General features: G+C 33.6%; 1 long non-coding RNA gene across 1 annotated transcript; it reads left to right on the plus strand.

Annotated features, from left to right (window-relative positions):
- Positions 1–2843: 2843 nt before the first annotated feature.
- On the plus strand, positions 2844–7809 carry LOC133205759 (uncharacterized). The gene is made up of 3 exons (XR_009723652.1): positions 2844–2929; positions 5644–5766; positions 7656–7809. It is a non-coding gene; the product is annotated as an uncharacterized LOC133205759 (long non-coding RNA).
- Positions 7810–26175: the final 18366 nt, after the last annotated feature.

Below are 26175 nucleotides of genomic sequence, written 5' to 3' on the forward strand. Positions count from 1 at the left end.
AGAATAAATAAATATACATGATATGACGATATACATTTTTTGCTTTACTCAGTTTAATGAAATATTCATCTGAAATACGAAAAAATATCGTTGTTTTATAAAAACCACGTGTAAAAGGTTTGCACTGCATGAAAATCATTACATCCGGTAAGACTAATTTTAAAACCTGCAACAAACCCGGAAAATTCCGGACTCTTGAAAACTCGAACTCTTGATCTCTCGAAGTTTTTCCTCGGTCCCGCGGACTTCGAGGTTTCGAGAGTTACCTGTATTTCTTATGGTGTGAAATAAAGCGGATCTTAACTCATTGTACATTTTAAAATGCAGAAAATAAATCTCAGTGTTTTCGTTAATTAACCCACAGGAAGACTGCATTTATCTAAAGGACTTATTTTAGATAAATCTGATCTTATATTTATACATTGATGGTAAATGATAAAGTTTTAGAGTAACAAGATTTCCTATTCCTTGAGAAATCGTTTATTTAAACCCAAATATATTTTTATTAAAATATTTTAAGTACGTCTTTCAGATTCTAGCATTTTATGCGATGTCAATTATGCGAGGAAAAAGTAACAATTATTAGCGGAGTACCAGGCTATTCAATGTTAGGAAAATCTGACCCTTTGATGTCTGTGATGAGTGTTTCGGACATCTGTCTAAACAAGTTAAAGGCGACCGTCGAAATGATTGTAGTGCTGCCATTGGTAGAAATTAATGACAGGCTTCAGCCAGCCCATCGTATGCAAAATAAGATTAACATGGTAACATTTCCCGCGAAAACTTACACTCTTTCAGAAATTCTATTATCCTGTGTTCTGTTGAAATCTCCGAACGTTCTCTATACATTAAGGTAAGATATCTTTTAATTTCTATTTTTTTTTTAATGTAAAAGTAAATTAGATAGTTCATCGATTCATTAAAATCTCTTTAGTTCATGAGGGATCAAGCTTAAATAATTTTGAGGCTTCAGGTTGTACCACATTATCAAAATTTAGGACATCGTCTTAGCAAAATTGTAGAGCTTTAGATGTTAATTTATCATTTTAAATAGATAATTTAAAACAAACGTCGTGGAAGAAGTACTCCTGTTTACATTTTTTTAAAAACATTACTTTATATATAGATTTGTAGTATATCTCTATGATATATACATGCAGATAGCAAAATGTTCATTTTCACAGGCCACAGGTCATTACTTGACCTAATCACACTGCGCAATCATGCACGGATCTAGAAGGGGGGGGGGGCCTGGAATTTGCAGAGTTATTAAATATATATACTATACCAAGTAAAATTGACCTTGGACCCCCCCCCCCAAAAAAAAAAAAACACGATCCCTCCTCGAAAACGCGGATCTATGTGAAATTGGTATGAAAAGTCAAAGCTATCTATGTGAAATGGGTATGAAAAGTCATAGGTATGAAGCTTTAAATGTCAACGAACCCCCCCCCCCCCTTCACGAAATAGGTTTTTCACGTTTGGGAAAAGAGTTGAGTTTTTTCTTTTTCTTTTTTTTTTTGTCTGTCTGTTTGTTTGTTTTTTTTTAAATATATTTCTTGGATGGAAAAGGGTTTTTTTGAATGGGGTGGACGGGGGGTCCACCCCCCGGAAAAAATTCCTGGATCCGCGCCTGGCAATAATATCTACCAGTACATATAATGACTTGTTTTAGTTAACAATGAGCATGCTTTTCATGAATAAAAAATAGGAATGGGTATAGCAAAAAATTTCATATCGCGATATATCACTTCAATCCTTATCATGAACTACCATTTTTTTTACACAAGAAATTTGAAAATCTGTTGGAAAAATCAATGCATTGCAATCACCCCAGGAACAGCTGACAAACACTTCTGTCCCTGTTTCGGGCTGACACGCCATTGATTCAAAGGGGAATTCGTAAGGTATTTTGCTTCAGCCTTGTTTCGACGTAAAACTAGGGGAAAATTCTGGTGATTAGTGTTTTACATGTATCTGCACATTTAGAGTAAGATGGGGAGGTTTTCTGAAAAGGGAGAAGTAAGTTTAGACGTTTGAAAAATAATAAAGTCGTCATGTTACGTGGTAATTAGATTCTTGATTTTTCGGCGGTGGTTGGGGTGGGGTGGGGTCAAGTAATAAATTTGAAATCATGTTCAACTCAGTAGGCAAAAAAGGTGTCGAGGCTCATAAAAAGTCTGTGGTGCTTAGTGCCAATACATGTATATAATTTCATAGGAAACTTGAACTGTGCACTTCGAATTAAAATGGACTTATATGTTAAGGTGATAGAAAAGGAATAACTTTACTGGTATTTTTTTGTGTGCAATTCTTTTAAGCTTTAATGAAAAAAGAAAACTGCAGAATTTCAAGTTGACACACACACACACACACCTAATCAACCTCCCACACAATCCCACACCCTCTCTCTCACACACACAGACACCCTCACACCCACACACCCACACTCGCAAACATTAAAATACCATCTACTGGCCGTTTATAGTACAACCATCTTCACATTAGGTAATATGTAATTATTGTATGTAAATAGATTAGATTCACTTACTTTGATCGTCAACAGTAACTTCTATGTCCTTGTCATCAGTATCACTGCTTCCTACAAAGAGGGAGTCTACTTTGCGTCGCAATTTGTGGGATCTTCTTTATAATAAAAAAAAATTAACAAAAAATCCGTCGGCATAATTGTAGAATGGCTGAAACATATCACTGGAAATCGAAATATTTGCCCTCAATAGCGTATTCGAATTCGATTGGCTATATCCCCAAAAATCACCAATCAAATTAAGAATAACTGTTTGACATGCGCAGAAATAAAGGAGCGGAAGTTAAATACTCATTCAAACATTTTGTTGCAGATCGAGAAAAACATGTATTGAAGATGAAGATCTTTTGCATTCAAGTGAAACTGTCAATTCAGGACTAGGTAAGATATATGATTTTGACTTAAAAAACATGTGCCATTTGTACAAAGTATTTAAGTTTTAAAGAATGATTGAATGTTAAAAAGTTAAATGTTCAGCATACATGTATTAAACAAATGAGAAATAATGATAAAAAAAACCTGTAAAAGGGTGAATATATATACATATTTTTGGTCCTTTAATACTGGAAAATCGTAACGTTAAGACTAACAGGACCGGCATTTCTTTTAAATTATACCAACATTGTATGTACTTAATGAATTTTTTTAATCGAAAATTTATTTTCCTGTAAGTTTTAATTGATTAATTATCAACTGAATTGAATTTTTAAAATCCTATAGTATGCCGTTTTATTTAAATCTCTGAGCTTCCACATTATGAAGATATCTAGACTGAATGTGTGACGAGAATTTTTGATTGCGCATTCGATAACTTCGGATAATTCCCGGCGTTACTGACATGAAACAGCCGAGATGTGTCGAATGAGCAATTGTTAATCCATTCCTTACCCTTGAGGTTATTTTTATCAGTGTCCATATAACAAGAAGTAGTAAGGCTGATTTTTCCCATTAATATAATTTAATCCGCAACCATCGTTCTGTTCGCATCACGGAGTACACACATGTAATGAATAATGGTTCAAGGGATAATAACAACTGTGTAGATAGAAAAGACACTGCTAACTGCCCTGTTTTAAAATTATTTTCACAAATGCCGCTTTTCTAATTTTAAATTGACAAAATGTCAGAAATACTCAAGCTGTAGAAAGTAGTTACAAAGAAGTGTCATTAATATTCAAAATCTAAAGTAAGAAATAGGCTAATAAGTATTTTCACTTGCTTGATAAATATAAGAAAGAGTTAAGAATTTTTAGTAACCTTTTAACATCATACAAAACTTAAAATTTCATCAATTATTCTTTTACGGACACACGTCTTTTAAAAGTTATTTTTATTCAGTATATTTCAGGAATATCCGTGGAAGCATTATTTTCTGTTGAACCCGCCCGTTTTAAGCAGATCGCTTTTCCATGAACGTATTTTTATATGCTACATGTATTTATATTATTCAATTCACTTACATTTAATATGTATATCCTAAAGACATGCATAGCAAAATTTGATCTATTACACCAGTATTAAGTTTCTTTCTGAAATGAGACCCCCCCCCCCGAAAAAAATCCGTCAAATCGATTAAAATTGGTACATCAAATTCCAGTCATTTGTTCTTTTTTTCATCATCTTCGCTTTTCTATTATTTCCTTTAAAATAGAAATTTACCAAAAAATCGGCATGCGATGATAGTCCGTAAAACTTATGAATTATGTTTTATCGAATACAGCCCGAGTAATTATATAATAGTGTTATTATTTGGATGTACTATGCCGAAATAGTAGTCAGGGTTTGACACATGGTGCACGAGCCGGAGGCGAGTGCACTATGTGTCAAACCCTGACTACTATTTCGGCATAGTACATCCAAATAATAACACTATTATAATTATTATGCTGACTGTTGTTTGTATACGACAATTTAATTAAATTCTCAATCCCAAACCTGTTTGCAGACGTTAAATCTAAATGAAAATTTTCTTGAACATTCTTTAATCAAGCGTTATATCAAAAAGCGTTTTATTGACTCCGAAGAACCAGTTCATGTTACGTTGCAATTTTGGTTACTGATAAATTCCATTATTTGTTAGAGAATTTTTCTTTAAGATCCTTATCAATAATATTAGTCTTTTAGAAATTATATTCATTTATTTCTTGTTTTGTGACAAATGTATAAAAACTACGTTTATATACTTGAAAATACATTCCGTAAAGTAGCGGTGTTTGTGGCGTAATCGGTAACGCGTTGGACTGACGTTCTCCAGATCGTGAGTTCGATCCCCAGCGTGGGTGCTTATTACATTTTCTCTAGAAAAGACAGCCGTGCACTATTTCGGCATAGTATGCTTACGCTATATAAATCCTTAGAACACTATGCGAAAATAGTTGGGTATTGATTATATAGAGACAAACTGACAGGAAGCATAATAATTAATAATAGTTCTATGACAGGGAAAGAATTTACGACTTTGTAATATTAAAATATAACCAAAATTGTTGTTATATGTAAACTGGAATAGAGTAGTCAGATCAATACACTGTGTTACCGACGAAAGATTAACCTGTTTCACCTTTCAACAGTAACCAATGAACTCGTCCGTTGACGGTTGTGGGAAATTCTACGAAAAGGAAAAGCAATCGTCGGTAACCAACGGGTGAATCACGTCGAATTTTTCTATCTTGTGGACTGGTTTTGATAAATTGAAATTTTGTTTTTGTTTCATTGATACCTAACAAACGTGTGAATATGTATTCAATATGCCCGGAATAGGTACTCAGAATAATCACCGTGTGTGTTGTGTGTGTGTGTTTAAATAATTAATGTGTAAAGTTTTTTTTTTTTTTCATAAATAGATAAATTATTCAGTATGCTAACTATGCTTTCAAGTAAACATCATCTGTCTCCCTCAGCCGCGCTTACTCTTTCCTCGCATATTTAATAAGGCCACCTAAAAAATAATATTCGTTGGACTTCTCCTCACTCAAAATGAAATCGAAGTACCGATATTCTTCACTGTCAACCGGAACTAATCCATTTACTAAATAACAATGAAATGTAATGATTCATTGATATATCTCGTAATAAATGTATAATTTTGGTTACAGATTCTGATACCCTAAAAGAATATGAAGCAGTGAATGAAAGAATGGGATTGTCTTGTGGAGTTTTAAAAAAACGATCGAATTTATGTTATACTAGATGGCATCGACTAAGATTAAAAACCTAAGGTAATCTCTCTCTCTCTCTCTCTCTCTCTCTCTCTCTCTCTCGATATTAGGTAATCTTTATATATAACGGACTCTTAGATCTGTTATCATGACACAGAGAAAAGATAGGACTGGACAGATATTTCCTCATATTAAGCAATACAAGTTTTTAAAGAAAAATTTGCCAAATCAAGTCTCATTGTCATAATATAATAATAGGAAGTGGTGCCATATAAATCTATGCTTTGATTTTTAAAACATATTAACAAATTACGTTCATATGAAAAATGATTGGTCTTTGTGAGGTAAAGCATTTCAACGCATCATGTAATTAATCTACAGTGTATTTCATACCCTATAAATGGAATTCGTTACAGGAACTATTATACAAAGTGACTTTACGCCCTAAAGTGGTAAAGAAACAATATTAAACTGCTATTTCTATTGACTTCTTCAAAATTGTCAAATGGACGATTTTTTACGCAGCAACTGGTTCACTAAGATGTCATGATTCTTTTCTTCTGCTGTAATAAAGCTTTCATTTTGTCAATTGAATGAGGATATTTGAAATAATAATCTGCCTGAGAATTATAATTTTATACGCTCATCTTAAGGCAGGGCATATTTTGTTATGGCGTTCATGTTTGTCCATATGTCTGTCTGTTTACTTTTTCGTGTCCGGCTCATAATTTTTATACTATGAGCATAAAATTAACCAACTTTGTCAGCTGGTACATCTTGTGTAAAAGGTGTGTTTCACTCTAAAAATAGGTCATTGTGACCTTTAATTAAGATGTTATTGTCAAGAAAGGGGAAAATCCTGTCCGTCTCATTACTAGATAACTATTAGACCAAGAACCGTAATACATGTACTCGACCATTTGATGCATCTTAAATAGAAGGTTTGTCGCATCCTATTTAAAGGGCACTTTGACCTTCATTTAAGGCAAAATTTAAATATATATATATATGTATGTCTTTACATTTTAAATTATACAGTCCAAAAAGATGTAAGAATATTGCAGATATTTAAAAAATGTTTCATCAAGAAAATACACAGTTTTTTCTCATTGCTAACTTTACAACAATTTTTAACAAATATAATAATGTTTTGTTTGTGTCAAAAACGAGAGAGAAATTCCACATTGGTGTAATTATCAAGCAGTAGTCAAGAAGAATTTTAATAACAAATTAGATGTTGAATTAGAGATAAATTAATGAGTTTCCTGTGAGGAATTAACCGGTAGAGCATCTCTGATCAGGCAGATGTTATCTAGATCTCTTGGGAATTAAGCAAAGGAATTTAATTGCTCAGTCTTGGATAAAATTATCCTTTTGTCTAGCCTCTTTCAAAATAAATCCGGTATAAAGTAATGAAAACTAATTTGAAATTGTAGAATGTGAATTTTTTTTAATATTGTCCAGCAAATGACAATGGTATTAATTGCTTAGATAAAGACTTTTTGCAATACACAAAGTCTGGAAAAGGGAACAAATCTGATGGCAATTATGGCTGCTTAACGTCTATGAGAAATATTTGGGGGGGGGGGGGGGATATCCTGCAGGGTCTTGGTTTACTCATCTCTGGGACTTGTCCTAACCTCTTTTATTGGATATGTTTCCATTAGGAAGTACTGGCTCATTTTGCCACATTTTTAGAAAAAAATAAAGATACCAAAATGCAGTTTATTATTCATAGTTCTTACCTTTTTTTTAAGTATCTGAGGTCAAATTTCATGTTTACCCCATCACACTTCTCTGCCTAAATCTGTCCAGTATTATGCACAAATGTAATAAATTTGTTTGGTGAATGTAAAAATTCAATTAATGGTTTATTTGACAATATATTAGATAGAAAAAATATCAAAGAATATGAATTTTACCACTCAAATGATGTATATTTTTTACAGGGTATTACAGAAGAGGAATAGAATATTACACTGTGGCAGTTGTTGAATACTTGGGAGTAATAGAGAAGAACAAGTAAACCTACTGCAAGACTTTTTTAGGAAAACTCGATGAACAATTTATGTCTAATATTAATATGAATTTATTAATACTAAACTAAAAAGACACACAGAAAATTGCCAAAATTTCTTTAAATTTATCTGAATTGCCTTCTCTTAGCTCTCTAACAACCACTTGTTAAAGATATTTACTTTTTATATTACCGGTATAATTTAAGCAATGGGCGTTTAAGACTTGCAAATAAATCTTTTTTCAGACTTATTTTCTTAGCAAGTAACTGTTATCACATGTTATAAACATATAAATTTAATAATGAATTTCTTATCAAACTGTTGTTAAAAAGTTGTTTTCCTTTAAAGTTTTCTGAATTAACTTCCCTTGTTATTCTAACAACTAGTTGCTAAGACATTTTCAGGAAGCTATCTAAGATATTCTTAATTAGCAATTGTTAAGGTTAAGACTTTCTTGGAGCTATTTAAGATTTTCTTAACAAGCAGTTGTTAGGGTCTAGACTTATTCAGGAATCTACGATATTCTTAACAACCATTTATTAGGGTTTTAAAAGAATTGCATTAATTGAAACATAGCTTTCTTAACAAGCAGTTTTTAAGAAAATATCTTGAACATACTCCTAATCTTTTTATTAAAAAGTTAAATTAAGACATTTTTCCCAATGTTTCCTGAGTTGTCTAGCCTTGGTCCTCTAACAACTAGTTGTTAAGAAAAGAATATTTCATTAAACTTGTATGTGCTATATTTGCTTAATAATTTTAATTGATTGTCAATTGTCAATTTTTATCCCGGTTTTCTAGCAAATTTTAAAAGGATTCCATGGACCTACTTCTAGCACCCTTAACAAGCAGTTGTTAAGATTTTATTCCGTTTGACTTCCTTTCCATTTCTAACAACCAGTTGTTAAGAATATATCTTGTGAAATTCTTTTGGTATTCTTAACAAGCAGTTGTTAAGACTTTATTCCGTTTGACTTCCTTTCCATTTCTAACAACCAGTTGTTAAGAATATATCTTGTGAAATTCTTTTGGTATTCTTAACAAGCAGTTGTTAAGACTTTATTCTGTTTGTCTTCCATTGCATTTCTAACAACCAGTTGTTAAGAATATATCTTGTGAAATTCTTTTGGTATCTTTAACAAGCAGTTGTTAAGACTTTATTCTGTTTGACTTCTTATCCATTCCTAACAACCAGTTGTTAAGAATATACCTTGTGAAATTCTTTTGGTATTCTTAACAAGCAGTTGTTAAGACTTTATTCCGTTTGACTTCCTTTCCATTCCTAACAACCAGTTGTTAAGAATATACCTTGTGAAATTCTTTTGGTATTCTTAACAAGCAATTGTTAAGACTTTATTCTGTTTGTCTTCCATTGCATTTCTAACAACCAGTTGTTAAGAATATATCTTGTGGAATTCTTTGGGTAGTCTTAACAAACAGTTGTTAAAACTCTGTATAAAAGTGTAACAGTTTTACTTAATTTTATTTAACAAGCAATTACTTAAGAATTCCTTCAGCTTATTTTTCGTGTTCTTAACAAACAGTTGTTAAGACATGCCAGATATATAATGGTTTCTTTAACAAGCATTTGGTAAGAATTGGAAAATAAAGTGTTTAAAGTATGCATAGATTTCAGTTGTCTTTTTTGTACTTAACAACCATACAGAGCTTTTGATCAAATGGAATTGATCAAGTTAAAATGGAAGGTGTTTGAGTTTCCTAGTATGGAGACAGTATTTAAAGTCTGTGGAGTTAAATATCGAGACAGTATTTAGATTCAGAAGAGTTTCCCAGTATGGAGACAGTATTTAGAGTCTGTAGAATTAAATATTGAGTCAGTATTTAGATTCAGGAGAGTTTCCTAGTATGGGGACAGTATTTAGAGCCTGTGGAATTAAATATCGAGACAGTATTTAGATTCAGGAGAATTTTCCAGTATGGAGACAGTATTTAGAGTCTGTAGAATTAAATATCGAGACAGTATTTAGATTCAGGAGAGTTTGCCAGTATGGAGACAGTATTTAGAGTGTATGGAAATAAATATCGAGACAGTATTTAGATTTAGGAGAGTTTTCTAGTAATGAAACAGTATTTAGAGTCTGTAGAATTAAGTATTGAGACAGTATTTAGATTCAGTAGAGATTTCCAGTATGGAGACAGTATTTAGAGCCTGTAGAATTATATATCGAGACAGTATTTAGATTCAGGGCAGTTTTCCTTCATGATGACAGTGTTTAGAATGTGTAGAATTAAATATTGAGACAGTATTTAGATTCTGGAGAGATTCCCAGTATGGAGACAGTATTTAGAGCCTCTAGAATTATATATCGAGACAGTATTTAGATTCAGGAGCGTTTCCCAGTATGGAGACAGTATTTAGAGTGTGTAGAATTAAATAACGAGACAGTATTTAGATTCTGGAGAGATTCCCAGTATGGAGACAGTATTTAGAGCCTGTAGAATTAAATATTGAGACAGTGTTTAGATTCAGGAGCGTTTCCCAGTATGGAGACAGTATTAGGAGGCTCTAAAAATAAATATTGAGACAGCATTTAGATTCAGGGCAGTTTCCCTTTATGATGACAGTATTTAGAGCGTGTAGAATTAAATATCAAGACAGTATTTAGATTCAGGAGAGTTTCTCATTATGGAGACAGTATTTAGAGTTTGTAGAGTTAAATATCGAGACAGTATTTAGATTCAGGAGCGTTTCCTAGTATATAAACAGAGTATTTAGAGCCTGTAGAAATAAATATCGAGTCAGTATTTGTATTCTGGAGAGTTTCCCAGTATGGAGACAGTATTTTGGGTCTGTAGAATTAAATATTGAGACAGTATTTAGATTCAGGAGTGTTTTCCAGTATGGAGACAGTATTTAGAGCCTGTGGAATTAAATATCGAGACAGTATTTAGATTCAGGATCGTTTCCCAGTATGGAGACAGTATTTAGAGTCTGTAGAATTAAATATCGAGACAGTATTTAGATTCAGGAGAGTTTTCCAGTATGGAGAAAGTATTTAGAGTCTTTAGAATTCAATATCGAGACAGTATTTAGATTCAGGAGAGTTTCCTAGTATTGAAACAAGTATTTAGAACCTGTAGAATTAAATATCGAGACAGTATTTAGATTCAGGACAATTTCCCTTCATGATGACATTTTTGAGAATGTGTAGAATTAAATATCAAGACAGTATTTAGATTCTGGTGAGTTTCCTAGTATGGAGACAGTATTTAGAGTCTGTAGAGTTAAATATCGAGACAGTATTTAGATTCAGAAGAGTTTACCAGTATGGAGACAGTATTTAGAGTCTGTAGAATTAAATATCGAGACAGTATTTAGATTCAGGAGAGTTTCCTAGTATGGAGACAGTATTTAGAGCCTGTAGAATTATATATCGAGACAGTATTTAGATTCACGAGAGTTCTCCAGTATGGAGACAGTATTTAGAGTCTGTAGAATTAAATATCGAGACAGTATTTAGATTCAGGAGAGTTTAAAAGTATGGAGACAGTATTTAGAGTCTATAGAATTAAATATCGAGACAGTATTTAGATTCAGGAGAGTTTTCTAGTAATGAAACAGTATTTAAGAGTCTGTAGAATTAAGTATTGAGACAGTATTTAGATTCAGTAAAGATTTCCAGTATGGAGACAGAATTTAGAGCCTATAGAGTTAAATATCGAGGCAGTATTTAGATTCAGGGCAGTTTCCCTTCATGATGACAGTGTTTAGAATGTGAAGAATTAAATAATGAGACAGTATTTAGATTCTGGAGAGATTCCCAGTATGGAGACAGTATTTAGAGCCTGTAGAATTAAATATTGAGACAGTTTTTTAATTCAGGAGCGTTTGCCAGTATGAAGATAGTATTAAGAGTCTGTAGAATTAAATATCAAGACAGCATTTAGATTCAGGACAGTTTCCCATTATGATGACAGTATTTAGAGCGTGTAGAATTAAATATCAAGACAGTATTTAGATTCAGGAGAGTTTCTCATTATGGAGACAGTATTTAGAGTTTGTAGAGTTAAATATCGAGAGAGTATTTAAATTCAGGAGCGTCTCCTAGTATATACACAGAGTATTTAGAGCCTGTAGAAATAAATATCGAGACAGTATTTGTATTTTGGAGAGTTTCCCAGTATGGAGACGTTATTTAGGGTCTGTAGAATTAAATATTGAGACAGTATTTAGATTCAGGGCAGTTTCCCTGTATGAAGACAGTATTTAGAGCCAGTAGAATTAAATATCGAGACAGTATTTAGATTCTGGTGAATTTCCTAGTATGGAGACATTATTAAGAGTCTGTAGAGTTAAATATCGAGACAGTATTTAGATTCAGGAGAGTTTTCTCTTAATGAAACAGTATTTAGAGTCTGTAGAATTAAGTATTGAGACAGCTAGTATTTAGATTCAGTAGAAATTTCCAGTATGGAGACAGTATTTAGAGCCTGTAGAATTAAATATCGAGACAGTATTTATATTTGGGAGATTTTCCCAAATTGTAGACAGTATTTAGAGCCTGTAGAATTAAATATTGCGTCAGTATTTAGATTCAGGAGAGATTCCCGGTATGGAGACAGTATTTAGGGTCTGTAGAATTAAATATTGAGACAGTATTTAGATTCAGGAGTGTTTTCCAGTATGGAGATAGTATTTAGAGCCTGTAGAATTAAATATCGAGACAGTATTTAGATTCAGGATCGTTTCCCAGTATGGAGACAGTATTTAGAGTCTGTAGATTTAAATATTGAGACAGTATTTAGATTCAGGGCAGTTTCCCTGTATGAAGACGGTATTTAGAGCCTGTAGAATTAAATATCGAGACAGTATTTAGATTCTGGTGAATTTCCTAGTATGGAGACATTATTAAGAGTCTGAAGAGTTAAATATCGAGACAGTATTTAGATTCAGGAGAGTTTCCCAGTATGGAGAGAGTATTTAGGGTCTGTAGAATTAAATATCGAGACAGTATTTAGAGTATGTAGAATTAAATATCGAGATAGTATTTAGATTCTGGAGAGTTTCCCAGTATGGAGACAGTATTTAGAGTCTGTAGAATTAAATATCGAGACAGTATTGAGATTTAGAAGAGTTTTCCTGTATGGAGACAGTATTTAGAGTCTGTAGAATTAAATATCGAGATAGTATTTAGATTCAGGAGAGTTTCGCAATATGGAGAGAATATTTAGGGTCTGTAGAATTAAATATCGAGATAGTATTTAGAGTCTGTAGAATTAATTATTGAGATAGTATTTAGATTCAGGAGAGTTTCCCAGTATGGAGAGAGTATTCAGTGTCTGTAGAATTAAATATCGAGACAGTATTTAGAGTCTGTAGAATTAAATATCGAGACAGTATTTAGATTCAAGATCGTTTCCTAGTATACACAGAGTATTAAGAGTCTGTAGAATTAAATATCGAGACAGTATTTAGATTCAGGAGAGTTTCCCAGTATGGAGACAGTATTTAGAGTCTGTGGAATAAAATATCGAGACAGTATTTAGATTCAGGGGAGTTTGCCAGTATGGAGACAGTATTTAGAGTCTGTAGAATTAAATTTCGAGACAGTACTTAGATTCATGGCTTTTTCCCTGTATGAAGACAGTATTTAGAGCCTGTAGAATTTAATATCAAGACAGTATTTAGGTTCAGGAGAGTTTCCTAGTATGGAGACAGTATATAGAGTCTGTAGAATTAAATATTGAGACAGTATTTAGATTCAGGAGAGTTTCCTAGTATGGGGACAGTATTTAGAGCCTGTGGAATTAAATATCGAGACAGTATTTAGATTCAGGAGAGTTTTCCAGTATGGAGACAGTATTTAGAGTCTGTAGAATTAAATATCGAGACAGTATTTAGATTCAGGAGAGTTTGCCAGTATGGAGACAGTATTTAGAGTGTATGGAAATAAATATCGAGACAGTATTTAGATTCAGGAGAGTTTTCTAGTAATGAAACAGTATTTAGAGTCTGTAGAATTAAGTATTGAGACAGTATTTAGATTCAGTAGAGATTTCCAGTATGGAGACAGTATTTAGAGCCTGTAGAATTATATATCGAGACAGTATTTAGATTCAGGGCAGTTTTCCTTCATAATGACAGTGTTTAGAATGTGTAGAATTAAATATTGAGACAGTATTTAGATTCTGGAGAGATTCCCAGTATGGAGACAGTATTTAGAGCCTCTAGAATTATATATCGAGACAGTATTTAGATTCAGGAGCGTTTCCCAGTATGGAGACAGTATTTAGAGTGTGTAGAATTAAATAACGAGACAGTATTTAGATTCTGGAGAGATTCCCAGTATGGAGACAGTATTTAGAGCCTGTAGAATTAAATATTGAGACAGTGTTTAGATTCAGGAGCGTTTCCCAGTATGGAGACAGTATTAGGAGGCTCTAAAAATAAATATCGAGACAGCATTTAGATTCAGGGCAGTTTCCCTTTATGATGACAGTATTTAGAGCGTGTAGAATTAAATATCAAGACAGTATTTAGATTCAGGAGAGTTTCTCATTATGGAGACAGTATTTAGAGTTTGTAGAGTTAAATATCGAGACAGTATTTAGATTCAGGAGCGTTTCCTAGTATATAAACAGAGTATTTAGAGCCTGTAGAAATAAATATCGAGTCAGTATTTGTATTCTGGAGAGTTTCCCAGTATGGAGACAGTATTTTGGGTCTGTAGAATTAAATATTGAGACAGTATTTAGATTCAGGAGTGTTTTCCAGTATGGAGACAGTATTTAGAGCCTGTGGAATTAAATATCGAGACAGTATTTAGATTCAGGATTGTTTCCCAGTATGGAGACAGTATTTAGAGTCTGTAGATTTAAATATTGAGACAGTATTTAGATTCAGGGCAGTTTCCCTGTATGAAGACGGTATTTAGAGCCTGTAGAATTAAATATCGAGACAGTATTTAGATTCTGGTGAATTTCCTAGTATGGAGACATTATTAAGAGTCTGTAGAGTTAAATATCGAGACAGTATTTAGATTCAGTAGAAATTTCCAGTATGGAGAGAGTATTTAGGGTCTGTAGAATTAAATATTGAGACAGTATTTAGAGTATGTAGAATTAAATATCGAGATAGTATTTAGATTCTGGAGAGTTTCCCAGTATGGAGACAGTATTTAGAGTCTGTAGAATTAAATATCGAGACAGTATTTAGATTCAGGAGAGTTTTCCAGTATGGAGAAAGTATTTAGAGTCTTTAGAATTCAATATCGAGACAGTATTTAGATTCAGGAGAGTTTCCTAGTATTGAAACAAGTATTTAGAACCTGTAGAATTAAATATCGAGACAGTATTTAGATTCAGGACAATTTCCCTTCATGATGACATTTTTGAGAATGTGTAGAATTAAATATCAAGACAGTATTTAGATTCTCGTGAGTTTCCTAGTATGGAGACAGTATTTAGAGTCTGTAGAGTTAAATATCGAGACAGTATTTAGATTCAGAAGAGTTTACCAGTATGGAGACAGTATTTAGAGTCTGTAGAATTAAATATCGAGACAGTATTTAGATTCAGGTGAGTTTCCTAGTATGGAGACAGTATTTAGAGCCTGTAGAATTATATATCGAGACAGTATTTAGATTCACGAGAGTTCTCCAGTATGGAGACAGTATTTAGAGTCTGTAGAATTAAATATCGAGACAGTATTTAGATTCAGGAGAGTTTAAAAGTATGGAGACAGTATTTAGAGTCTATAGAATTAAATATCGAGACAGTATTTAGATTCAGGAGAGTTTTCTAGTAATGAAACAGTATTTAAGAGTCTGTAGAATTAAGTATTGAGACAGTATTTAGATTCAGTAAAGATTTCCAGTATGGAGACAGAATTTAGAGCCTGTAGAGTTAAATATCGAGGCAGTATTTAGATTCAGGGCAGTTTCCCTTCATGATGACAGTGTTTAGAATGTGAAGAATTAAATAATGAGACAGTATTTAGATTCTGGAGAGATTCCCAGTATGGAGACAGTATTTAGAGCCTGTAGAATTAAATATTGAGACAGTTTTTTAATTCAGGAGCGTTTGCCAGTATGAAGATAGTATTAAGAGTCTGTAGAATTAAATATCAAGACAGCATTTAGATTCAGGACAGTTTCCCATTATGATGACAGTATTTAGAGCGTGTAGAATTAAATATCAAGACAGTATTTAGATTCAGGAGAGTTTCTCATTATGGAGACAGTATTTAGAGTTTGTAGAGTTAAATATCGAGAGAGTATTTAAATTCAGGAGCGTCTCCTAGTATATACACAGAGTATTTAGAGCCTGTAGAAATAAATATCGAGACAGTATTTGTATTTTGGAGAGTTTCCCAGTATGGAGACAGTATTTAGGGTCTGTAGAATTAAATATTGAGACAGTATTTAGATTCAGGGCAGTTTCTCTGTATGAAGACAGTATTTAGAGCCAGTAGAATTAAATATCGAGACAGTATTTAGATTCTGGTGAATTTCCTAGCATGGAGACATTATTAAGAGTCTGTAGAGTTAAATATCGAGACAGTATTTTGATTCAGGAGAGTTTTCCAGTATGGAGAGAGTATTTAGGGTCTATAGAATTAAATATCGAGACAGTATTTAGATTCAGGAGAGTTTTCTCTTAATGAAACAGTATTTAGAGTCTGTAGAATTAAGTATTGAGACAGCTAGTATTTAGATTCAGTAGAAATTTCCAGTATGGAGACAGTATTTAGAGCCTGTAGAATTAAATATCGAGACAGTATTTATATTTGGGAGATTTTCCCAAATTGTAGACAGTATTTAGAGCCTGTAGAATTAAATATTGCGTCAGTATTTGGATTCAGGAGAGATTCCCGGTATGGAGACAGTATTTAGGGTCTGTAGAATTAAATATTGAGACAGTATTTATATTCAGGAGTGTTTTCCAGTATGGAGATAGTATTTAGAGCCTGTAGAATTAAATATCGAGACAGTATTTAGATTCAGGATCGTTTCCCAGTATGGAGACAGTATTTAGAGTCTGTAGATTTAAATATTGAGACAGTATTTAGATTCAGGGCAGTTTCCCTGTATGAAGACGGTATTTAGAGCCTGTAGAATTAAATATCGAGACAGTATTTAGATTCTGGTGAATTTCCTAGTATGGAGACATTATTAAGAGTCTGAAGAGTTAAATATCGAGACAGTATTTAGATTCAGGAGAGTTTCCCAGTATGGAGAGAGTATTTAGGGTCTGTAGAATTAAATATCGAGACAGTATTTAGAGTATGTAGAATTAAATATCGAGATAGTATTTAGATTCTGGAGAGTTTCCCAGTATGGAGACAGTATTTAGAGTCTGTAGAATTAAATATCGAGACAGTATTGAGATTTAGAAGAGTTTTCCTGTATGGAGACAGTATTTAGAGTCTGTAGAATTAAATATCGAGATAGTATTTAGATTCAGGAGAGTTTCGCAATATGGAGAGAATATTTAGGGTCTGTAGAATTAAATATCGAGATAGTATTTAGAGTCTGTAGAATTAATTATTGAGATAGTATTTAGATTCAGGAGAGTTTCCCAGTATGGAGAGAGTATTCAGTGTCTGTAGAATTAAATATCGAGACAGTATTTAGAGTCTGTAGAATTAAATATCGAGACAGTATTTAGATTCAAGATCGTTTCCTAGTATACACAGAGTATTAAGAGTCTGTAGAATTAAATATCGAGACAGTATTTAGATTCAGGAGAGTTTCCCAGTATGGAGACAGTATTTAGAGTCTGTGGAATAAAATATCGAGACAGTATTTAGATTCAGGGGAGTTTGCCAGTATGGAGACAGTATTTAGAGTCTGTAGAATTAAATTTCGAGACAGTACTTAGATTCATGGCTTTTTCCCTGTATGAAGACAGTATTTAGAGCCTGTAGAATTTAATATCAAGACAGTATTTAGGTTCAGGAGAGTTTCCTAGTATGGAGACAGTATATAGAGTCTGTAGAATTAAATATTGAGACAGTATTTAGATTCAGGAGAGTTTCCTAGTATGGGGACAGTATTTAGAGCCTGTGGAATTAAATATCGAGACAGTATTTAGATTCAGGAGAGTTTTCCAGTATGGAGACAGTATTTAGAGTCTGTAGAATTAAATATCGAGACAGTATTTAGATTCAGGAGAGTTTGCCAGTATGGAGACAGTATTTAGAGTGTATGGAAATAAATATCGAGACAGTATTTAGATTCAGGAGAGTTTTCTAGTAATGAAACAGTATTTAGAGTCTGTAGAATTAAGTATTGAGACAGTATTTAGATTCAGTAGAGATTTCCAGTATGGAGACAGTATTTAGAGCCTGTAGAATTATATATCGAGACAGTATTTAGATTCAGGGCAGTTTTCCTTCATAATGACAGTGTTTAGAATGTGTAGAATTAAATATTGAGACAGTATTTAGATTCTGGAGAGATTCCCAGTATGGAGACAGTATTTAGGGCCTCTAGAATTATATATCGAGACAGTATTTAGATTCAGGAGCGTTTCCCAGTATGGAGACAGTATTTAGAGTGTGTAGAATTAAATAACGAGACAGTATTTAGATTCTGGAGAGATTCCCAGTATGGAGACAGTATTTAGAGCCTGTAGAATTAAATATTGAGACAGTGTTTAGATTCAGGAGCGTTTCCCAGTATGGAGACAGTATTAGGAGGCTCTAAAAATAAATATCGAGACAGCATTTAGATTCAGGGCAGTTTCCCTTTATGATGACAGTATTTAGAGCGTGTAGAATTAAATATCAAGACAGTATTTAGATTCAGGAGAGTTTCTCATTATGGAGACAGTATTTAGAGTTTGTAGAGTTAAATATCGAGACAGTATTTAGATTCAGGAGCGTTTCCTAGTATATAAACAGAGTATTTAGAGCCTGTAGAAATAAATATCGAGTCAGTATTTGTATTCTGGAGAGTTTCCCAGTATGGAGACAGTATTTTGGGTCTGTAGAATTAAATATTGAGACAGTATTTAGATTCAGGAGTGTTTTCCAGTATGGAGACAGTATTTAGAGCCTGTGGAATTAAATATCGAGACAGTATTTAGATTCAGGATCGTTTCCCAGTATGGAGACAGTATTTAGAGTCTGTAGATTTAAATATTGAGACAGTATTTAGATTCAGGGCAGTTTCCCTGTATGAAGACGGTATTTAGAGCCTGTAGAATTAAATATCGAGACAGTATTTAGATTCTGGTGAATTTCCTAGTATGGAGACATTAAGAGTCTGTAGAGTTAAATATCGAGACAGTATTTAGATTCAGTAGAAATTTCCAGTATGGAGAGAGTATTTAGGGTCTGTAGAATTAAATATTGAGACAGTATTTAGAGTATGTAGAATTAAATATCGAGATAGTATTTAGATTCTGGAGAGTTTCCCAGTATGGAGACAGTATTTAGAGTCTGTAGAATTAAATATCGAGACAGTATTTAGATTCAGGAGAGTTTTCCAGTATGGAGAAAGTATTTAGAGTCTTTAGAATTCAATATCGAGACAGTATTTAGATTCAGGAGAGTTTCCTAGTATTGAAACAAGTATTTAGAACCTGTAGAATTAAATATCGAGACAGTATTTAGATTCAGGACAATTTCCCTTCATGATGACATTTTTGAGAATGTGTAGAATTAAATATCAAGACAGTATTTAGATTCTGGTGAGTTTCCTAGTATGGAGACAGTATTTAGAGTCTGTAGAGTTAAATATCGAGACAGTATTTAGATTCAGAAGAGTTTACCAGTATGGAGACAGTATTTAGAGTCTGTAGAATTAAATATCGAGACAGTATTTAGATTCAGGTGAGTTTCCTAGTATGGAGACAGTATTTAGAGCCTGTAGAATTATATATCGAGACAGTATTTAGATTCACGAGAGTTCTCCAGTATGGAGACAGTATTTAGAGTCTGTAGAATTAAATATCGAGACAGTATTTAGATTCAGGAGAGTTTAAAAGTATGGAGACAGTATTTAGAGTCTATAGAATTAAATATCGAGACAGTATTTAGATTCAGGAGAGTTTTCTAGTAATGAAACAGTATTTAAGAGTCTGTAGAATTAAGTATTGAGACAGTATTTAGATTCAGTAAAGATTTCCAGTATGGAGACAGAATTTAGAGCCTGTAGAGTTAAATATCGAGGCAGTATTTAGATTCAGGGCAGTTTCCCTTCATGATGACAGTGTTTAGAATGTGAAGAATTAAATAATGAGACAGTATTTAGATTCTGGAGAGATTCCCAGTATGGAGACAGTATTTAGAGCCTGTAGAATTAAATATTGAGACAGTTTTTTAATTCAGGAGCGTTTGCCAGTATGAAGATAGTATTAAGAGTCTGTAGAATTAAATATCAAGACAGCATTTAGATTCAGGACAGTTTCCCATTATGATGACAGTATTTAGAGCGTGTAGAATTAAATATCAAGACAGTATTTAGATTCAGGAGAGTTTCTCATTATGGAGACAGTATTTAGAGTTTGTAGAGTTAAATATCGAGAGAGTATTTAAATTCAGGAGCGTCTCCTAGTATATACACAGAGTATTTAGAGCCTGTAGAAATAAATATCGAGACAGTATTTGTATTTTGGAGAGTTTCCCAGTATGGAGACGTTATTTAGGGTCTGTAGAATTAAATATTGAGACAGTATTTAGATTCAGGGCAGTTTCCCTGTATGAAGACAGTATTTAGAGCCAGTAGAATTAAATATCGAGACAGTATTTAGATTCTGGTGAATTTCCTAGTATGGAGACATTATTAAGAGTCTGTAGAGTTAAATATCGAGACAGTATTTTGATTCAGGAGAGTTTTCCAGTATGGAGAGAGTATTTAGGGTCTATAGAATTAAATATCGAGACAGTATTTAGATTCAGGAGAGTTTTCTCTTAATGAAACAGTATTTAGAGTCTGTAGAATTAAGTATTGAGACAGCTAGTATTTAGATTCAGTAGAAATTTCCAGTATGGAGACAGTATTTAGAGCCTGTAGAATTAAATATCGAGACAGTATTTATATTTGGGAGATTTTCCCAAATTGTAGACAGTATTTAGAGCCTGTAGAATTAAATATTGCGTCAGTATTTAGATTCATTAGAGATTCCCGGTATGGAGACAGTATTTAGGGTCTGTAGAATTAAATATTGAGACAGTATTTAGATTCAGGAGTGTTTTCCAGTATGGAGATAGTATTTAGAGCCTGTAGAATTAAATATCGAGACAGTATTTAGATTCAGGATCGTTTCCCAGTATGGAGACAGTATTTAGAGTCTGTAGATTTAAATATTGAGACAGTATTTAGATTCAGGGCAGTTTCCCTGTATGAAGACGGTATTTAGAGCCTGTAGAATTAAATATCGAGACAGTATTTAGATTCTGGTGAATTTCCTAGTATGGAGACATTATTAAGAGTCTGAAGAGTTAAATATCGAGACAGTATTTAGATTCAGGAGAGTTTCCCAGTATGGAGAGAGTATTTAGGGTCTGTAGAATTAAATATCGAGACAGTATTTAGAGTATGTAGAATTAAATATCGAGATAGTATTTAGATTCTGGAGAGTTTCCCAGTATGGAGACAGTATTTAGAGTCTGTAGAATTAAATATCGAGACAGTATTGAGATTTAGAAGAGTTTTCCTGTATGGAGACAGTATTTAGAGTCTGTAGAATTAAATATCGAGATAGTATTTAGATTCAGGAGAGTTTCGCAATATGGAGAGAATATTTAGGGTCTGTAGAATTAAATATCGAGATAGTATTTAGAGTCTGTAGAATTAATTATTGAGATAGTATTTAGATTCAGGAGAGTTTCCCAGTATGGAGAGAGTATTCAGTGTCTGTAGAATTAAATATCGAGACAGTATTTAGAGTCTGTAGAATTAAATATCGAGACAGTATTTAGATTCAAGATCGTTTCCTAGTATACACAGAGTATTAAGAGTCTGTAGAATTAAATATCGAGACAGTATTTAGATTCAGGAGAGTTTCCCAGTATGGAGACAGTATTTAGAGTCTGTGGAATAAAATATCGAGACAGTATTTAGATTCAGGGGAGTTTGCCAGTATGGAGACAGTATTTAGAGTCTGTAGAATTAAATTTCGAGACAGTACTTAGATTCATGGCTTTTTCCCTGTATGAAGACAGTATTTAGAGCCTGTAGAATTTAATATCAAGACAGTATTTAGGTTCAGGAGAGTTTCCTAGTATGGAGACAGTATATAGAGTCTGTAGAATTAAATATCCAGACAGTATTTAGATTCAGGAGAGTTTTTAGTATGGAGGCTGTATTTAGAGTCTGGAGATATACATTTTGTGACAGGATTTTGAGTGTGAAGTTTTACATTCGAAGACAGTAGGTAAGCTAGAGATTACTAATTAGACACTGTTTGGAGTCTGGAGATTTTCCCTCCTACTGAGACAGAATTTAGAGTCTTGTGACTTACTTACCTTATCTTCCAAAACAGTATCTACAGTCAGGAGATTTAGCTATGGAGACAGTATTTAGAGTCTGGAAATTTACTTAGTGAAACAGAATGTTGTGTCTCGGGATTTACCCACCAATATAGCATAACATGTCTGGAGATTTCCCAACCCAGACAGGATTAAGAGCCTGGAAATTTACATATCCAGACAGTATTTAGAGATTTTCCTACCTACCATGAGGTAGCCCGCGTGGCACAGTGGTTAGAGCGTCAGCTCTAGAGTCGCGATGTAAGGAGTTGATCCTTACGTCGCGAGTTTGAATGCCACTGTGGGACGTGGAGATCGGTCCTTCGGATGAGACCTTATAAACCTAGGTCCCGTGTCGCAATAGGTGCTGTCAAGAAAAAGATCCCTCACTTCTCAATGGCCGTAAGTGCCGAGTATAGGACAAAATTTGCAGCTCTCCACTGGCAGGTGGTGGCATGTCCATATGAGTGAAAAATTCTCAAGAGGGACGTTAAACAACATATAAACAAACAAACAAACAAACCTACCATGATAGTATTTAGATTTAGGAGATTTAACTACTGAGATAGTATCTTGAATCTGGGGATTAACTCACCAAGATAGTATATAGAGTCTATTGAGATTTAACTACCAAGAAACATGATTTAGAGTCTTCAGTTTTACATACCAAGACAGTATTTGGAGTTAAGAGTTTTACCTACAGAGACAGTATTTAGAGTCTGGGTATTTACTTACTTACCAGTACACAGTATTTATAGTCTGGGATTTTCCTACCCAGATAGTGTTGAGAGCCTGGGGAATTATATACTGAGACAGAATTTAGAGTCTTGGAGTCTTGGAGATTTCCTTACCAACCAAGATAGTATTTTAGAGTCTTGGGATTAACCTACCTTACATGACATTTAGAGTCGGAAGATTGAATTATGGAGGTAGTATTTAGAGCTTAGAATCAGGAGTTTTTATGGATATGGAGTCTGTAGATTTACCTACCGAGACAGTATTTGAAATCTGGGGATTTACCTACCAAGATAGTATTGAGAGTCTGGATTTTATGTACCTACCAAGAGAGTATTTAGAGTTTGGGGATTTACCTACATAGAAAGTATTTATAGAAGCTCAGTTTTTACATACCTACCAAGAAAGTATTTTAAGATTCGATTTACCTACTGAGAAAGTAGAGTCTAGGGATTTACTTATAGAGGAAGTAGTGAGAGTCAGGGATATACTAAGACAGTAGATTCTGGGGATTTACCTACCTAGATTGTATTTAGAGTCTGGTAATATTACTTACCCTGATAGTATTGTGAGTCTTGATAATTAAAAACCAGGACAGTGTTTAGGGTTTGGGGATTTCCCTACCAAGATAGTATTGAGAGTCTGGGGATTTTTCTACCTATCATTACAATATTTAGGGCCAAGGGATTTAGCTATGGAGACAATAGATAGAGTCTGGAGATTTACCCACAGAGGCAGTATAGAGTCTGGAGTTTGAAATACCAAGGCAGGATGTAGAGTCTGGAGATTTATGTACGGAGACAGTATTTAAAGGCTGGAGATTTAAATATCAAGTGAACGAGTTTGGAGACAGTAGAATATTGAGGTGTACCTATGCAGACAGTATTTAGAGTCTGGAGATTTAGGTTCTGAGACAGTATCTGGAGATTTAAATATCGAGAAAGTATTCAGAGTCACGAAAATTTACCTAGTATGGAGACAGTATTTAGAGTCTGGATATTTCCCTTTGGAGACAGTATTCAGAGTCTGGAGATTTTCCTACCTACTGAGACAGAATTTAATGTCAACAGACCTACCTACCAAAACGGTGTAAAGAGTCAGTAGATTTACCTAGAAAGATAGTATTAAGAGACTGGGGTTTTATCTAACGAGACAGTATTTTTGAGTATTGGGATTTACCCACCAATATAGTATATATAGTCTGGAGATTTACCAATAGAGTCAGTATTTAGAGTCTGGAGATTTACTAATAGAGTCAGTATTTAGAATCTGGAGATTTACCTACTGAGACAATATTAAGATTCTGGAGATTTACATATTGAGACAGTATTTAGAGTCTGGAGATCAACTTTGTATGGAGACAGTACTTCGAGTCTGGGGATTTACTTTTGAGACATTGTTTGGAGTCTGAAGATTTTCCTACCTACTTACAGAGAATTTAGAGTATTGGGAATTAAGGCCAGTGGCAAGTCAGGGTTTTCCGGAGAAAAAAGGTTTAATACATGGGTTTTTTCACTTATGAAATAGTGATTGAGAGTGATCTCCCGTGTAGAATTCTCTAAGCGGTGAAAACCAATAAAGCGTATGTTACAGAGGTAAACAAAAGCACGTGTACTTTCTTCAACGGGTAGAATCATCTATACATCAAAAAAGAAAAGTAGTAATGGCTTTGTTGTACATTAATTGTACATTGTATTGAGGGACAAAGAGCCAACAGGCCGTCATTTACCATAGTTATGCTCAGTATGCTGGGAAGATTTGACATATGGTGACAGGTAGGTCGACCATGCCGATTGAGAACAGTTCTTAGGATGTGTGAAGGAATCAGCATTAAGTAACTACGAATAAAAGTTAAAAATAAATCCATGCCAATATTTTTATGACAATGTGTTTCAATCAATTCAGTCAATTAAATGATAAAAACAATCAACCAGTCTCTTGACCAATTTTAGCTGTTAAGGGACGCAACTCAAAAATGATGATCGGTACCGGTATATCCATGTCTTGTTTCTATATATACATTTTCAGCCAAAATATCTATTGGTCATAGGAAATGAAGATACAATAATGTATATAATACAAAAAATCTATGAAATAAATGGGTTTTGAAGAAATATTTTGGTGAAAAATTATGTAGGTCCCTTTTATCAACATTTTACATAGAAAATGCATTAAGAATTGTAAAAACACTAACTTGACAAAATCTAAAAAAGAAAGTTGGATTGGTAGGTAAAACGATCCAGAATATAACCTGTTTAGTACATTTTAACCTACTCAAAAGTTCTTGAAAAATTCTATACAATAACCAGGAACCTTGCCAATGTCCTTAACAACCTACATAATCACTATTTAGATTCAGAAGATTTACCTATGGAGAAGGTATTTAGAGTCTTGGGATTTACCCACTGATATAGTATATAGTCTGGAGATTTACCTACTGAGACAGGATTTAGAGTCTGGAGATTTACCTACTGAGACAGGATTTAGAGTCTGGAGATTTACCTACCGAGACTGGATTTAGAGTCTGGAGATTTACCTACCAAGACAGGATTTAGAGTCTGGAAGTTTACCTACCGAGACAGGATTTAGAGTCTGAAGATTTACCTACCGAGACAGGATTTAGAGTCTGGAGATTTAAATAATAAGACAGTATTTAGAGGGAGGTGATTTACATAATATAGAGACAGTATTTATTGTCTGGAGATTAACCTACCGAGAAAGCATTTAGAGTCTGGGGATTTATCTATTGATACAGTATTTAGAGGGAGGAGATTTACATAATATAGAGACAGTATTTAGAGTCTGGAGATTTACCTACCAAGAAAGCATTTAGAGTCTAGGGATTCATTTATCAAGACAGTATTTAGAGTGTGGAGATTTACCCAGTGATAAAGTATACAGAGTCTGGTGATTTACCTACTGAAATGGAATTTAGAGTCTTGAGTCTGGAGAGACAGTATTAAGAATCTGGGGATTTACCTACCGAGACAGTGTTTAGAGTCTGGGGATTTACCTACCGAGACAGTATTTAGAGTCTGGGGATTTACTTACCGAGACAGTATTAAGAATCTGGGGATTTACCTACCGAGACAGTATTAAGAATCTGGGGATTTACCTACCGAGACAGTATTTAGAGTCTGGGGATTTACCTACTGAGGCAGTATTTAGAGTCTGGAGATTTACCTACTGAGACAGTATTTTAGGGTCCCGGGATTTACTCAGTGATATAGTGTATACATGTTGAGTCTGGAGATTTATCAACAGAGACAGGATTTA

This window comes from Saccostrea echinata, unplaced genomic scaffold (genome assembly GCF_033153115.1).
Source record: "Saccostrea echinata isolate AGI-Se365-2 ecotype Australia unplaced genomic scaffold, CSIRO_AGI_Sech_v1 ptg000054l, whole genome shotgun sequence".
NCBI lineage: Eukaryota > Metazoa > Mollusca > Bivalvia > Ostreida > Ostreidae > Saccostrea > Saccostrea echinata.